A 17,813-nucleotide genomic window follows, 5' to 3' on the forward strand; every position below is an offset into this window, starting at 1 on the left:
ACCCTAAATCGGACATTTATCTAAAAATTTCAATGTTGCCAAGATACGTAGATATTCTTTAAACATTGATTGATGAAATCCCTAAGAGTTTTTTGCAATAAAATATCGAAAACCCCTTTGTTTTTTTAATTGCTAATCAAGCAGGTGCGACACTGTAGTATAAGTGAGGACGTTTGAGTTTGCATAAATTCATTATCTCGAGAATGGGCAAATTTCAAGAGAAATCCTCAGAGAGGTCGATTTTTATTTTTAAATTAGGTCTTTTTGGCATATATATAATACTAGTGACGTCATCCATCTGAGCGTGGTGACGTAATCGATGATTTTTTTAAATGAGAGTAGGGGTTGTGTGATAGCTCATTTGTAAGGTTATTGAATTTTCTATTCACTAATATAAACATTAACATAATTATTTATACAGGGTGTACAAAAAAAAATTTTTATTTAATTAACTTTGATTACATTTGACAAATAGAAGAAAAAATTTTTTTGTACACCCTGTATAAATAATTATGTTAATGTTTATATTACTGAATAGAGAATTAAATAACCTTTCACATGAGCTATCACACAACCCCTACTCTTATTTAAAAAAATCATCGATTACGTCATCACGCCCAGATTGATGACGTCACTAGTATTATATATATATGCCAAAAAGTCCTAATTCAAAAATAAAAATCGTCCTGTCTGAGGATTTCTCTTGAAATTTGCCCATTCTCGAGATAATGAATTTATGCAAACTCAAACGTCCTCACTTATACTACAGTGTCGCACACGCTTGATTAGCAATTAAAAAAACAAAGGGGTTTTCGATATTTTATTGCAAAAAACTCTTCGGGATTTCATCAATCAATGTTTAAAGAATATCTACGTACCTTGGCAACATTGAAATTTTTAGATAAATGTCCGATTTAGGGTTAAAAATGGCCGATTTCTCAATTTTCAAAATTTTCAATCGCTCATATAACAAAAGCTATTAACTTAATAGAAAAATCACTAAAGACGTTTTCTGTTTGAAATGATTCAAAAAACCTAAAAAAAATTTGTTCGATGCAAAAAGAATAATTTTAGGAAAAACCCCTAATCATTCCCCTCGCCTGGCAAGGTCTTATGCTCTTCAGAATCGCCTGTCATTGTACACATTTCTTCTAAATGACTTACTCAAACACATACTTAAAATTAAACCTTACAGGAGAAAGTTTATTTTACCCCCTAAATTTGCACTTTTCGATTCACCTGGTAGATACACGTGCACCGCTGAGGCCTGCCAGGTCATGGTTTTTAGCCTTGGTGTGCTATGAATTATCACTAGAAGAATTTTTAGCCTTACAGGACGACCGTTAGTCGGAGGGTTCACTAGCTCTTAGACTAATTTAAAAAGTCACTATAATTATAAATTTGATTTTATTTCTGTCCTCACAACAATAAAAACTAATATATTATACAACATTTTTGTTTACCGATAACCTCCATATTGAACAATTATTGACAGATCATTTCAACACCCAATCAGAGCCCGTATAAAGACTAATACCAAACTGTCGGTGTGCGCATGCGCGCAGATCAATATAAATTCACCCTCAATCTCAATCGCGCCTAAAGAAGTATAACCAGAGAACAATAACCACATTTAATTATAAATCATATATAATGGCATTTAATTATAAATCATTTATCAATTTTGGAACTACTGTTCTGCTAGCTTGATTATCAAGTTAGCAGAACATGCAATAACTTTTAAAGAAGAAGAGCAATAATTTTTTTCTTGGAACATTAAATTAGCATTTAATTCAAAGAATACTTTGGCATTCAATTATAAATGATTTATCAATTTTTGAATTAGTGTTCTGCTAGCTTGATTATCAAGTTAGCAGAACATGCGATATCTTTTAAAGAAGAAGAGCAATCAATTTTTTCTTTGAACATTAAATTAGTATTTAATTCAGAGAATACTTTGGCATTCAATTATAAATGATATATCAAATTTTTGAATTAGTGTTCTGCTAGCTTGATTACCAAGCTAGCAGAACATGCGATATCTTTTAAAGAAGAAGAGCAATCAATTTTTTCTTTGAACATTAAATTAGCATTTAATTCAGAGAATACTTTGGCATTCAATTATAAATGATTTATCAATTTTTGAATTAGTGTTCTGCTAGCTTGATTATCAAGTTAGCAGAACATGCGATATCTTTTAAAGAAGAAGAGCAATAAATTTTTTCTTGGAACATTAAATTTGTATTTAATTCAAAGAATACTTTGGCATTTAATTATAAATGATTTATCAATTTTTGAACTACTGTTCTGCTAGTTTGATTATCAAGTTAGCAGAACATGCGATAACTTTGAAAGAAGAAGAGCAATAAATTTTTTCTTTGAACATTAAATTAGCATTTAATTCAGAGAATACTTTGGCATTCAATTATAAATGATATATCAAATTTTTGAATTAGTGTTCTGCTAGCTTGATTATCAAGCTAGCAGAACATGCGATATCTTTTAAAGAAGAAGAGCAATAAATTTTTTCTTTGAACATTAAATTAGCATTTAATTCAGAGAATACTTTGGCATTCAATTATAAATGATTTATCAATTTTTGAATTAGTGTTCTGCTAGCTTGATTATCAAGTTAGCATAACATGCGACATCTTTTAAAGATGAAGAGCAATAAATTTTTTCTTGGAACATTAAATTTGTATTTAATTCAAAGAATACTTTGGCATTTAATTATAAATGATTTATCAATTTTTGAACTACTGTTCTGCTAGTTTGATTATCAAGTTAGCAGAACATGCAATAACTTTGAAAGAAGAAGAGCAATAAATTTTTTCTTTGAACATTAAATTAGCATTTAATTCAGACAATACTTTGGCATTCAATTATAAATGATATATCAAATTTTTGAATTAGTGTTCTGCTAGCTTGATTATCAAGTTAGCAGAACATGCGATATCTTTAAAAGAAGAGCAATAATTTTTTTCTTGGAACAATAAATTAGCATTTAATTCAGAGAATACTTTGGCATTCAATTATAAATGATTTATCAAATTTTTGCATTAGTGTTCTGCTAGCTTGATTATCAAGCTAGCAGAACGTGCGATAACTTTTAAAAGAGCAATAAATTTTTGATTCGAACATTAAATTTTCATTTAATTTACACTTAATTATGGTATAAGAATAACTGTGTTCTGTGTTCTGCTGACTTTGTTCTGCTAACTCCTGCTAACTTGATGGACGTTAAATACGACGATGCGATGGTCAACGCTTGAAAACAAGCAGGGCACACAAAGAAAAAGTATAATTAGAAAGTAGAAACAACGGTTTTGAAATACATATTACGACACTTACCTTCTGCTGCTCGTATAAGTTGTTCGAAGCATAACATGAGGGATTTTTTCCATCCAGCACACCAACACAGTTTTTTTGTTGTTTCGTTTTCATTTTACTTTTATAGGTAATTTCCACAACTCAATTTAATTGCAGTTCAACAAGTACCCCTTTCACAAGTACTGTTGTTTTTCACCGATATTGAAAACCTATGCCACTATGTCGATCCAGATCCAGAGTTAGGTATCTTCGAGAATCACCCTCTTATAATTTGCAACACGATACGATATAGGTATTATGATATAGGTATATAAAAAAAAAATATATTATAAACAATATCTTAAAATTCGATAATAATAATCTATAATTTAATAATATAGGTATTATAGGAAAATAATAAAACAACTCACCACACGTTTTAAAATACTAACATTTACAATTTGCCAACTATTTTGATTACACCCCCAAAACATGAAAGAAAACAAGAACAAAAGAACGAATTTACACTCCTACTATCACGTTTTGGCAACACCGCCTCGTTGTTCGGCGCAAACAAAACACGACCGAATGGAGTTCAGTCCCGCCAACCCATACAACTTAACTTAGTTACAAATTCGGCGAAATACATCCGTATTTATCGAAGTACGAGCAATGTGATTACAAAACGCGATTGCAAACTTGCGTGATGAAATGACGGTTTTCTCGATGCCCAACAAAAAATAAGCTGCAACTGTAAACTTGGCGTGTTTCGGTGCTGTTAAGTTCTCCGCGATAAAGTGAGGTTATGTGTGTACTGTGTAGTTGTTTAGATTGATTAAGTTTGTGTTGTGAAAACTTGTTTGTTATTCCTTGAATATAGGATAGCGGATAGGGAGAAAGGATATCATTGGATACTTGGTAGGTAGATTTTGAGTCAATAAATCGGATGAATATTGTGTTGACTAGTTATTTGTAATTCACCCTTATGACCTTTACGGAACAGTTTTAAGAACAAGGCCTTTATGTTCAGTACGATAGGACAGAAAGGCTTATCTATTTTATTGTATAATAAATACATTAAAATTAATTATACACCAGCGTTCAGTATTTTATTAATTATTACTTTGGAAAATTATGCTTTGTGTTAAAGAAGATAGGCAACCAGGCATACATTAACAAAATCAAATTACTAAATTTACAATTAAGATGCAGTAGAAATAAACAAACCAAGACATGTTAAATGCTACTAAGAGCACTCCCGAATCAGAATTTACAATGTATAGGTAAACATTGGAAATCATGATTTGGGATTTACAATGTATAATACATTGTAAATTATGATTCGGGAGTGCTCCTGGTACCTGAGTTAGGTTTAGGTACCAACCTAAGTAGATTTGCTAGTAGCATTTAAAGTGTCTTGATTTGTTTATTTCTACTGCATCTTGATTTGTTTTTGAAGTAAAAGATAGTGTTAATTATGCTAATTGAAATATTTATATTCAGATAATTAACATACATTGTTGATAATGTATTTTTGTATATGATACTGTATACTAAACTGTTTAAAAAAATGTGTTGATGTCTGAATATAAAAAAGCCAATTGACTGTGACAACTGTTAACAAATTTGCAATTTAATCTTTAAAAGCTTAAAAATATCAACAAAAATACACACGGTATGAATTTAGGAGTAGTTTGAACATTGTAATATAATCTACAATCTACAATCCCAAAGTGAAATATTCAGGAGATTCATATTGACACATTCGGAATAGGAAACATACAACACAAAAATTCCTACCTCACACTATTATTAACAGCCCAAATAATCTTAATCTTAATTTTGTGGAATTTATTTCTACAAAATATTTTTATTTTGTACAATAAATAATTTTCCATTTTTTATCAATACATTATAATGGTGTAAAGTGTAAATAAATAATTATTGATTGGCGTAATAAGGCGTATAGTCCAGAGAAATAAGGTTTTTCTCGTGACACATCCCCCTCCAGGCCGAAACCAAATTTTTTGAGTAGTATGGACATCTATATTATTAACCTATATGTTTCCTGCAGCCGATTTTGATGATATACATAGTTATAAACAAATGAAGATCGAAAAACGGTAAATTATCGCTTTTTTCGTCTATTACCAAAAAGTTAAGCACTTTAAACAAATTTGAGAGTAAGAAACTCATAAATCGTATAAAAAACTTCAATATGACATTCGCTGAATATGTCCAACCTTATTGGTTGCTTAGAAAATTGCAAAATAAATCATAAATATTGAGTTTTTATAAATATTCGTAACTTAGGTAAAAATTAACTTAGAATCTTCTTATTACACGGAATGCCGAGACTTCTTGTACTTAAATTATATTTTAAATTTCATAGCAATTGGTCAAATAGTTTAAAAGTTATTTAATTTATTTTTCCCAAATTCATTTTTTTTGCAACACTATAAGTCAGAAAATTATGAGGTTACAATAATACTTCTGACAGTTTATGAAAGAAGAACATTTATACTATTACCTTAATTAAAAATAAATGACAAAAAATAATTTTAAACAGTGTAAAATTATTTTGCAAAAACATGTCCATTCTTTGCTTACTTATAAACAATTAGAATAACTTTTTAACCGTTACCCGTAGAAAAATTATTTTTTCATATTTAGAAATACTGAATTTTTATACACACTTAGAAAGAAAAACAACTGTTCTAGGACATTTAGGGACAAAGTTAGCCCCCCCCCATTTTTTTAATTCACATGTTTTTGCAAAATTATTTTGCAATATCTATAATTATTTTTTGTCATTTTTTTTAAATTAAATTAATACTGTAAATTTTCTTCTTTCATAAACTATCCAAAATATTACTGTAACTTCATCATTTTCTGACTTACAGTGTTGCAAAAAAAATTAATTTTGGATAAACAAATTAAATAACTTTTAAACTATTTGACCAATTGCTTTGGAATTTAGGGTATAATTTAAGCACCATAAGTCTCAGCATTCCATGTAATAAGAAGGTTCTAAGTTAATATTTACATAAGTTATGAATATTTATAAAAACTCAAAATTTATTATTTATTTGGCAATTGTCTAAGTAACCAATAAGGATAGACATATTCAGCGAACGCCATATTGAAGTTTTTTATACGGTTTATGAGCTTATTACTCTTAAATTTGTTTAAAATACTTAACTTTTTGGTTATAGACGAAAAAAGCGAAAATTTACCGTTTTTTGATCTTCATTTGTTTATAACTATGTATATCATCAAAATCGGCTGCAGGAAACATATAGGTTATTATCATAGATGACCATATTACTCGAAAAATTTGGTTTCAGCCTGGAGGGGGATGTGTCACCAACATGATATTTTTTTTCCTTATTTCTCTGAACTAGTATGGTTTATGCTATTTATGTCTGTTTATTATTAATAATATTGGCTATGAGCTGGTATTTATGTTTGTTATTTGTGTAGTAATTTCCAGTCACGTCTAGCAACCTAACTTCTCAAAAAAAATTACCAATGTCTCTAGATATGTAGTTGTGTTTCAGAATAGCGAATCGACTATATCTGTTATAAAACCAAGGGCGGATCCAGAGAGGGGGCCATGCATACAACCTTCCCCCCTCCCGAAAATTTAAAAAAATTGCTGATTTTTCGTTGCTAGACAAAATACTTTAATGAAGATAAGTTTTGAATATCTTTATGGCATTCAAAAGTGTGTGAAAAATGCCTTAAAACTCACCATTTTAACCCTAATTTTTAAAAAATTTCCCGCAGACCCCCGGTGTTCCCCCAAAGAGTATGGATAATCTCACTATGGGGACACTACAAAGGTAGGCTAAATTTTTGATTAAACAATTTGTGAAAAAAAAAAATCAATTATTTTCTACTTTTCGTAAGTATATCTCGGCGCTAGGAGCATTTTAGAAAAATTTTGTGACGACAAAAAAAATTTGCAAATAAATTTCCTACAAGAGAAACTAAATTTCAGATTAAAAAAATAGTTATTATATTGCAAAATTTAGAAAATAACATTAAAAATGGGGTCAAAAATCAATGTTTTTCAATAATCTTTATCAGGTGTGTAAAAGCCACATAGAACCTTCAAGATTTACCCAGAAATTTTTTTTTAATAAAAAAAACTACCTACACACAATTTCAGCGTAATAGATCAAGTAGTAGCTTTCGCTAAATAATTTCGCATTCTACTTAAATTTTTGGAAAAAAAAAGACATTCATTTTCAAAATTATGCACAGCTAACAAAAAATTTTTTGAATACTTACCTACCTACTTACTTGAAAATTGTATTACGTATAAAGGGGCATTCTTGCTTTCAAATATGTATAATTAAAATCATTGAAATCCTTTGAAGAGGGGAGCATAGGGAATTTTAAATAACTGTACAATGTTTAAGCTAATAAACAAATTGCTATATATTGATGAACAATGATTTAGATTTAGATCAATCAGACTCGGGTTGGGAGCTTAAAAAATTAATTACACCTGTTCAAACAACAGAACAATTAGTTCCGAAAATTTACTAAAAACCATTAGTTGCAACTGCAAAAAATTGTTCAAAATCTTGCAGTTGCGTTAAAAATGAGATGAAATGTTCCGATTATTGCACTGCTTGTCTGGAACAATCATGTAAGACTAAGATGAGAATGGTATGATTCCCAACAATGTTGATATTGAAATAGATTTGGATGAACATGATGGAGCTCCAGAATAAGAAATAGAGTTTGAAAGAGTTGATGAAGATTTGGAAGATGATAATGAATGTATAATAATGTATAATATGTACAAAATAAAAATCTTGACAATTTAAATATTGTATCTAACTTCATTCTAACCAACATTAAACAAATTCTTTACTAAGTATGTTCATATTATGGTCTAACAATACTCGGGCAAATTTTTACAAAATTTAGGAATTTGTTTAATACGTAACAATTTTAACATTTTTGTGCTCAATACAGATTTCAGTGCTCTACAAATACATAGTACCTATCTCATGACTTTTGATGTAAAATAATTAGCTAAGCAGGAATTCAAAAGTTTAGAATTTCCTTTTCTGTCTATTTTTTTAGCTGTTTTTATGCGACATTCGTTCCAAGTAATAAAAAACAAAATTTAAAAAAATTGTAATTTGAAAACGGTTTTCGTTGACACATCAAATATATCAATTAAAACAAAATGCCACAAGAAAAATACCCCTTAAAAAACAACAGCATAATTTAATTAATAATCTACTTACAATGATGATTAACGATTCAACCTGTAACAAAGAAATGAAAATAATTAGTTGTCAGATACCGTGTGAATGTAATTGAAATTCTTTAATAATTAAGCAATTAATAATAACAATTGATTAACTAATAAGCAAAAAAAATGATTATGTGCTTTTTAAATGAAAAAAAAAACTTTTACTTTGTAAGACTATCGTTAAATTATTATGGAATATTATAAAGTAATAGGCCTTGAAAACAACATAGTTGTAAGGTATCACTGAATTTCTTTAATTCATGTGATCATTATCATTACTAACTACAATAGAATCGGATATCATGTTAGACGAAATCAAAGCTGCTATAGAGAAATAACAGAAGTCTCATGGTATGGATGTAATATTAAAGTATTAAAAATATGGTGGAGACTGCTATGGTTGTAGGTTAGGGTGGAGCGAAGTTGACCGATATTTTTCATTTTTCTTTTTTTGAAATGGGCTAGTACCCAAAAGTTGTCTATTAGCTAGTATATTATAGGGAAAAAAAATCAACCCCCTGTGTTGTAATTTAGAGGTTCCCCCCGGGACTTGAAATTTGCCTATAACGTTGTATACATTAATAGCAGCTCTTCGCTTGTATTTTATACTTTAGCATTAAAATACAACCCAGAACTCACCACGAGGAGGTGGCTGCTAAACGAGTTCCACCACCACCGTCCTCCGCCACCGCCCTCCACCCCCAAAAATTATTTTCACCCCCTAACTCATAATGTGAATATGGTATTATGTAGTGTCTAGTGAATACTCACGTTTTGTATTAAAATGCGGCATCTGTTGTCGTGAGTCTAATCTTGATTTGATAAATCCATCCCTGTTGTCCTCCCCACAGACCGCCATAGATGCTTCGGTAACCAGTCTGACACATCGTTCAACTGCTTGAGTATTACATGGATATTTAACAATTTCCATTTGATCTGGCACTTCTATCATAGCTAAAATGTCTTTGTTAGAAATATTAGCTAGTAATGGAGGTTCCGTCAGCGTGCAAGACTGCCAATCAATGAGTTCCACAAAGTCTGTGGCATTAAAATTAATTTTTGGAATAGTAAAAAATCGTATATATTGATTATTTTGATTTTGCTGACGAATTTTTAAGAGACGACGATAACCTAGCTCCCTTATGGACTTGGTTTCATCTGTTACCATCGCAAGTAACAGATTTTCTGGATGAGCATAGAAACCATTTCTCTGAATGACGGGATCAATAATTTCCAAAAGTTTCTTGTCAAAATTTCTGGACCATCTAATCATATTTAACAGATGACGAGGACCGTCCTTACATGACGGCTTTAGCTTAATATGGAACCATAAAGGTGCGTACACCTTTAGTACGTATTCGCTGAGAATTTGAAGATTACTTGAGACTTCATTTGAGGATATATAAAGTCTAAGTATCCTATTTGCAGCTGTTAGCCAACGGGAATGGGATAATTTGCCCGGGTTTCGATTGGCTAGGCTCTCCGTGCAAATGCCAGAAGTAACAGTTTGACATATATCCCACAAATATTTTTGATCGGTACTTAGATCATCAGGAACAAGCACTGGAAAGTTTCCACTCTGTATTGGAGTAAATGACACAACTGGCAAATTTTCACAGGTTTCTAAAGCTTTTCCAATGGTACCAGAATATCCGCTAGGTCCTGTTGAAGGTCCATCTAACTTTTGAAGTAAGTGCCTTAGGGGTAATTCATTTGCGTGAAAAAGGCAGATCAACCACTGAACGGGGCGTTTAAGATATAGTTCCATCATTCTTATGGCACCATTTTTATTTCCAGTGTTCACAACTGTTCCGTCACATCCGATAGCATTTAAATGGGAAAAGTCCACCTTTGTCTCTAAGAACTTTACGATTGCTTGTTTTATATGAGATGCAGTTCCAGACTGCGGCGCCACATGTCCTATAAACTTTGAGCCCGGTTCTGACACTAATACAACATGTTCTTCAACGACGGTGTTTCTATAAAGTTTGTTTCCCTTCATACATTGCGACAGTGTTTTGTCTTTTCGACCGTCAAAAAATAAGCCCGTTATCACTTCCTTACTTGTGCTCTCATAATCAGTTCTCTTCCTTTTTCTAGCACGACGTATTTTACTTCTATCGATTATTTTAGAAGTATCGCATGGAGTAACTATTTTAAAATCCTCTAAAACTGCAGTAGCTATTATTGCTGCAGCTCTGTCAGAGACACCTGTTCTGTCACACGCTTTCGCCAATTTTGGCAAGGAAATTCTCATTTGTCCAATATTTTCACATGACTGGGAACTTGAAGCAATCGATTGGTAATTTGTTTCTGACGTTTCTGAAACACTATCAGAAGAATCGGATTCTCGTAAAGTAACACCTTGTATGAAAGTTTCTGTTTGTCTTGGTTCTTCGGTGATTTTAGGTCTATCTTTTAATTTCCTTGCCATTTTCTTTTCTATTTTTTTACTTTCAATTTTATCTATGGAACTGATTGACATTTTACGTTGGCTTCGCTGGTCTAATAAGAAAGTCCTCTCTGTTAAGGGAACTTTTATTTTACACTTGCATAAAGCAAAATCGGCACATTTACATGAAGTAATATCAAAAAGGGTACTACTAGCATGATCTTGAAAGCTTTTTAGTTTTAGTGACATGGCAGTTGTTTTTCTGCTTTTTAATGGTTTCTTCAAATTTTGATATTTCTTATAATATCCGTTTAACATATCGGTAATCCTTTTGTGTGACAAAACAGGTAACGAAGCTTTGGTCCAAAGTCCTTCCAAATCTGTTGTCACTAGTGCTATTATTTCAGAAACATTTGGTTCCTTTTTAGAAGTTTGTTTTAACTGAAATCTAATCCATAAAAAATGTCTCATTACATCACTAAAAGTCGGTAACATTAGTTCATTTAGTTTTTTTGACGCTCCAAACACTGCACAAAAGGTCTCTTTTCTTGTTGTTGGCATGGCGCGATTATAATAAAATACACAAAATCCAAATACGTAACACAGAAAACAAAACAAAGCGACGCGCTCGATACCGTAACTAAACACGTACTGACCCACGGCGTCCCACGGTACACAGAGAAGAGAACTGACTCAGTCTTCTGAAACTTGTGATGTGATGTCACGTGCTACAGACACAGACCCGCGCGCAAGTAATTTCCCAGAACTCATACACTTGTTGACTTTTGACCGTGGAGAATCAAATTGATGTTGTAAACCATAAAAATACCATATTTATCTGTAATATACCTTATTATTGTAAAATTCGAAGCGTTCGGGGAACCTCTGAAATATTTTTAATTTATTTGTGCTTTTAACACGTTATTTTGTATACCGATAGACAACTTTTGCACACTACCCCACTTCAAATTTCGAAAATTGAATTTTTCGCTCCACCCTATTGTAGGTGCATACAATAGAATGTAACAACGATAGACTAATTTCACTGATAACCAGAAACCAGAAGCATGGAGCAGATCATAGAAGCAAGCCATATCCAAAATTTCTCACTTTCAAGTAACCAGTAGAACTAAAAGATAAGAATTTCACTCAGGATACTAAACCGAAAATTTACAGAGCAGCAATTAGACCAGTAATCGCAGATGTTGTGGAAGTAATAATTTAATACCTGATAGAGGAAGATACAGGATCCTAGAGAGAAAAATATTTCGAGGAATAGCAGGAATACCTAAACTTATGGTAATAGAAAATTGATGAACGACGATATAAGAGAACTTTTTACAGGAAAAGACACCGTCACATTTATCAAGGCACAAAGACTCAGATAGATAGGACATCTAGAAAGGAGAGGATCCAGAAGCAGTTAGCCAGAAAATTAATAATTGGAGACCAGGTACTTTAACTAGTTAGACTAGGGAAAACCAGATAAGAGAGGACCTTAGGAAGATAGGTGTTAGATAATGGAAATCCAAAGGAAAAAAGAAGAAGGAATGGAGAAAGCCAACTCACACAATCAATTGTAAGACAAAAAATCAATGCGGACTGATTTCCCGCTACAAATGTATAGAAAGAGGAGTGTAAAATGATATGTACCTACTACTTAACCCTTAAATGCCCAATCGGGGTCACTATGGGACCCCAGACATACATTTTTGGCTATAATATCTTTATTTGAAACATTTGGCAACCGCGCAATCAGGTATTTGTGTGGACGTGTCTCCTACGTTTTCTGTTAGGCTACGGCTCCACGGGCTGGAAATTGACGCTAGCAGTAGCCGCAAAACGAACTTAAGGTTCCACGGAACGGAATAGGAGTAGCCGAACTGAACCGACTACGCACAAGTCCTGTAGTCGGTACAGTTCGGCTATTCCTATTCCGTTCTGCGGAACCTTAAGTTCGTTTTGCGGCTACTGCTAGCGTCAATTTCCAGCCCGTGGAGCCCTAGCCTTAGTATACCACGAACATTCGTGAGGTGCAGTGGTCTGTAAGAGAGATTTAGATAAGTGGGGTCTCGCTGTGACCCCGATTGGGCATTTAGAGGCACCAGAATATTTTTATTATTTTTAACATTTTTCGTCAGTTTACATTGAAAAATGGACCGTAAGAGAATGAAAATGACAATAAGCGACCAAGAACATGAAAAAATTATCCGAAATATAGAAGAAGGGATATCAGACTCCGATTTCGACTATGAGATTACCGACGAATCAGATAGCGAAGAGCAAGATGTTTTTGAGGAAAATGTTTCGGAAACTGAGGACAATTTAGAAGTCAACAGTGACGAGGAATCAGATGCAGAACCTACCGAAGTGGACGATAATATTAGTGAGGTTAGTGGTCCAACATATACATCCAAATCTGGAATGCAGTGGAATAGCCTACCTTTCGTGAGATCCAAGAGGCAACAAAAAAATATTATAAATGTACATCCAGGCTTAACAAACTATAGTAAAAATTCCAACACGTTTTTAGACTATTTCAATTTATTTTTGACCGAAGAGATGAAGAATGTCATATGCCTTCATACTAATGAAGAAGCTGTTAGGCGTTATCAAGAGTGGAACGAAAAACATCCGAATAACAAAAAAGAGTGGACGGTACTTACCAACAATGAACTGGATAGCTTTTTAGGAGCACTTATCAAAGCTGGTGCTTTAAGGTGTGGGAAAGAATCGACACGAGAGATATGGTCTACAGACACCTCAATACGCCGGTCATTTTTTACAGCCGCATTAGCTAGGAACCGATTTGAAGAATTATCGAGTTTCTTGAGGTTTGATGACAAAGTGACCAGGGTGGAGCGGAAGGAACAGGATAAGTTAGCGGCGATACGAGTAATTTGGGACATGTTCGTCTCTAACTGTGACAAAGCCTTTGAACCATACGAACATATAACCGTTGACGAACAGTTAGTGAGTTTTAGAGGAAAGTGTCCTTTTAGACAATATATAAAATCAAAACCTTGCCGCTATGGGATAAAAATTTGGGCTGCCGCGGATGTTAAAACATCTTATTTATCAAAACTTCAGGTCATCATCATTCTCTTTGCCTTATCCCTATGCGGGGTCGGCTTCCCTAATTGCATTTCTCCACACAATTCTGTCTTGGGTCATATCAATGTTAATCCCCTTTACCAACATGTCCTGCCTTATCGCCTCCCCCCAGGTCTTCTTTGGTCTTCCTCTCCTACTCCTTCCAGGAATCTGCACTTCAGCTATTCTTCGTATTGGGTGATTAACGTCTCGACGTTGAACATGACCAAACCATCTTAACCTATGCTCTCTCATTTTGGCATCAATTGGTGCCACACCTAGACTTCCCCTAATATACTCATTTCTAATTTTATCCTTCTTTGTCACTCCACTCATCCATCTAAGCATTCTCATTTCCGCCACATGCATTCGTTGTTCCTCTTTCTTTTTCACTGCCCAACATTCAGTTCCGTACATCATAGCCGGTCTTATGGCTGTTTTATAGAATTTTCCCTTCAGCTTCATTGGAATTTTTCTGTCACACAACACACCACTCGCTTCTTTCCACTTCATCCATCCAGCCCTAATTCTACTGCATGCATCTCCATCTATTTCTCCATTACTCTGTAATACCGATCCTAGGTACTTAAAACTATTGCTTTTCACAATCATTTCACCATCCAAAGATACCATTTTATTTGTAGTAGCTCCATCTTTAAATGAACATTCCAAATACTCTGTTTTTGTCCTACTAAGTTTTAAACCTTTTTCCTCCAGAAGCTTGTCTCCACTGTTCCAGTTTTTGTTCTAGGTCTCTTTCACTATTTCCTACTAACACGACATCATCAGCATACATTAAGCACCATGGAATGTTACCCTGTAGTTTCGTTGTTATCTGGTCCACAACTAATGAGAATAAATACGGACTAAGCACAGAACCTTGGTGCAATCCTACTTTCACATGAAATTTATCAGTCTCTCCCACACCTGTCCTAACACTAGTCGTTACTCCCTCATACATATCCCTCACAATCTTTACATATTCACCAGGGACTCCTTTCTTATTGAGTGCCCACCACAGAATCTCTCGAGGAACTCTATCATATGCTTTCTCAAGATCAATGAATACCATATGAGCGCTTGTTTCTTTACTCCTGTATTTTTCCATCAATTGCCTTATAATGAAAATTGCATCTGTTGTTGATCTACCCTGCATAAAGCCAAATTGATTCTCGGATATTTCGGTCTCTTCACGTATCCGTCTGTCAATTACTCTTTCCCATATTTTCATGGTGTGGCTAAGCAGTTTTATAGCCCTGTAGTTTGTACATTGTTGTATATCTCCCTTGTTTTTGTAAACAGGTACCAGTATACTGCTTCTCCATTCGTCTGGCATTTGTCCGACTTCCATAATTCTATTAAATAGACCTGCTAGCCACCTTGTTCCTGTCTCTCCCAATGCTCTCCATACTTCCCCAGGAATATCATCTGGTCCTACCGCTTTTCCTTTCTTTATTTTTTGAAGCGCTTGAGCCACTTCCTCGTTGGTTATTTTGGTGACCATTGCTGCTACTGTCTCCGTTGGCTCTACAGGCTGTCTGTCAAATTCTTCATTTAATAAGCTGTCAAAGTACTTTCTCCATCTCTTTTTGACTTCCCTTTCGTGAACTAGTATTTTATTATTTTCATCTCGGATACATCTAATCTGATTAAAATCTTTTGCTTTCTTTGCTCTCTGTTTGGCTATTTTATATATCTTCGTTTCGCCTTCCCTGGTATCAAGTTGATCGTATAGGTTTGAATACGCTTCTGCTTTGGCTTTTGCTACTGCTACTTTCGCTTCCTTTTTCGCCACCATATAGTTTTGAAGATCTATGTCGGATCTGGTTTCTTGCCACTTTTTATATAATATTCTCTTCTCTTTTATTTTTCCTTGTACTTCGTTTGACCACCACCAAGTCTCTTTATGCTCAAACTTTTTTCCTGACGTTTTCCCAAGTATTTCAATAGCAGTCTCTCTAATACTACTGGCCATTTTTCTCCAAATTGTATTAGGGCTTCCTTTCATGTTCCAACATATTTTTTCTACTATTCTTCTCCTGAATAGACCTTCTTTCTCATCTTTCAGCAGCCACCACTTGATTTTTTGTGGTCCTCTCCGATATTTTTGTTTAGTTTCGCTTTTTACTTCGATGTCCAGAAGAAGCAGCTTATGTTGTTGGCTTACTGTCTCACTCACTATTACCTTGCAGTCCTTACATTCACGTATGTCTTCTTTCCTTATCATGAAGTAGTCTATTTGGGATTGATGTTGTCCACTTTTGTAGGTAATAAGTTGAGTTTCTCTCTTTTTAAAGAATGTGTTAACAATCGCCATATCCAATGCTGTTGCTAATTCAAGCATGTCATCTCCAGCATTTATCAAAACTTCAGGTGTACCTTGGAAAACTACCAGGTGGTACAATAGAGAAAAATCAGGGATTTCGTGTTGTGAAAGATCTGGTGGAACCATATCATGGCAGTTGGAGAGGAATTACAACTGACAACTTTTTTACCAGTGTTCCTCTTGCTCAATATCTTTTATCTAAAAACCTTACTTTACTTGGAACCGTCCGCAAAAATAAACCTGATACACCACCACAACTAAGTTTGACAAAAAGACCTGCGGAGTCGTCAATATTTGCTTTTACTAAAGAATTAGCTATGGTTTCGTACATACCTAAAATACACAGGATGGTACATCTTCTTTCAAGTCAACACGATAGTGATATAATTTGTCAAGACTCTCAAAACAAACCCTTGATGATTTTAGACTATAATAATACCAAGGGTGGTGTTGATAATGCCGACAAACTGATTAGGGAATATTCCTGTAAAAGAAGAACTGCTCGTTGGCCATTCAGGCTCTTTATGAATATTATAGACATATGTGCACTAAATGCCTATATTTTATACATTGAAAAAAATCCTGATTGGAAGAAAAATAATTTTTCACGAAGACGTATTTTCCTGTTACAATTAGGGGCTGACCTTGCTCGAAACAACATGGAAAAAAGAGCGAAATATATAAAACATAAAGCCTATGTAAAATCTGCTCTAAAAGATTGTGGCATACCAATGGTAAACCCAACTACCGAAGTTGCAACTCAATCCGTCCATTCAGCTAAGAAACGTGCTCGTTGTTACCAGTGTCCGCGAAACTGTGACAGAAAAGTGAATACCGTTTGCTCTTTTTGCAAAAAATTTATATGCCAGGTGCACAGAAAAGAAGAAAAAACTATTGTATGTAAAAATTGCAACTAAAAGTTATATGCTTATATTATTATTTAATTTTAATTTTGTTCGAATTGAAAATAATTTGTTTCTAGAAAAGCCGTTAATTTTGTATGAAAAATAAATAAAAATTATTCAAATATGCTTAAAATTATTTTTAACCGTGTTTTCCTTTTAGTCAGTGCTAAATGACGTTACTAAATTGAAAATTTTAGTGGGGTCCCTAGGAGACCCCACATGGGCATTTATGGTTATTTTCATATCACGGGCATTTAAGGGTTAAGTTCCTAAAAGTGTCAAAAGTTCCTAAAATCTGTAAGTTTTTTGATTCAGTCATTTTTTTGGTTGCTTTATTTGTACGATTTCCAAGTTTAATATTATCAATCCAGGCATGTACACATTTTCCTCATTAGCAACTTCTAAGTAAACACCACTAAATTAAAGCAAGTTGCCAGCCGCTACCTATCTCTCACAACATCAAATAAAACTTCCCGGGAAAACTTTCAAGGCCGCCTCATCCCGCCCCAG

General features: G+C 33.5%; 2 protein-coding genes across 2 annotated transcripts in view; one reads left to right on the top strand and one right to left on the bottom strand.

Annotated features, from left to right (window-relative positions):
• LOC114328363 (histone-lysine N-methyltransferase 2D-like) overlaps nt 1-17,813 on the bottom strand; it is a 797,359-nt gene that overhangs the window by 718,343 nt on the left and 61,203 nt on the right. The window contains exon 2 of the mRNA XM_050655649.1: nt 8,580-8,600. The gene's annotated coding sequence lies outside the window, so the exon portion shown is untranslated. The remainder of the gene's footprint in view (nt 1-8,579; nt 8,601-17,813) is intronic.
• The window catches only part of LOC114342188 (D-2-hydroxyglutarate dehydrogenase, mitochondrial), a 201,249-nt gene continuing 187,329 nt past the window's right edge, over nt 3,894-17,813 (top strand). Inside the window, exon 1 of the mRNA XM_050655653.1 lies at nt 3,894-4,227. The gene's annotated coding sequence lies outside the window, so the exon portion shown is untranslated. The remainder of the gene's footprint in view (nt 4,228-17,813) is intronic.

The sequence above is a fragment of the Diabrotica virgifera genome, chromosome 7 (assembly GCF_917563875.1).
Source record: "Diabrotica virgifera virgifera chromosome 7, PGI_DIABVI_V3a".
Taxonomy (NCBI): Eukaryota; Metazoa; Arthropoda; class Insecta; order Coleoptera; family Chrysomelidae; genus Diabrotica; species Diabrotica virgifera.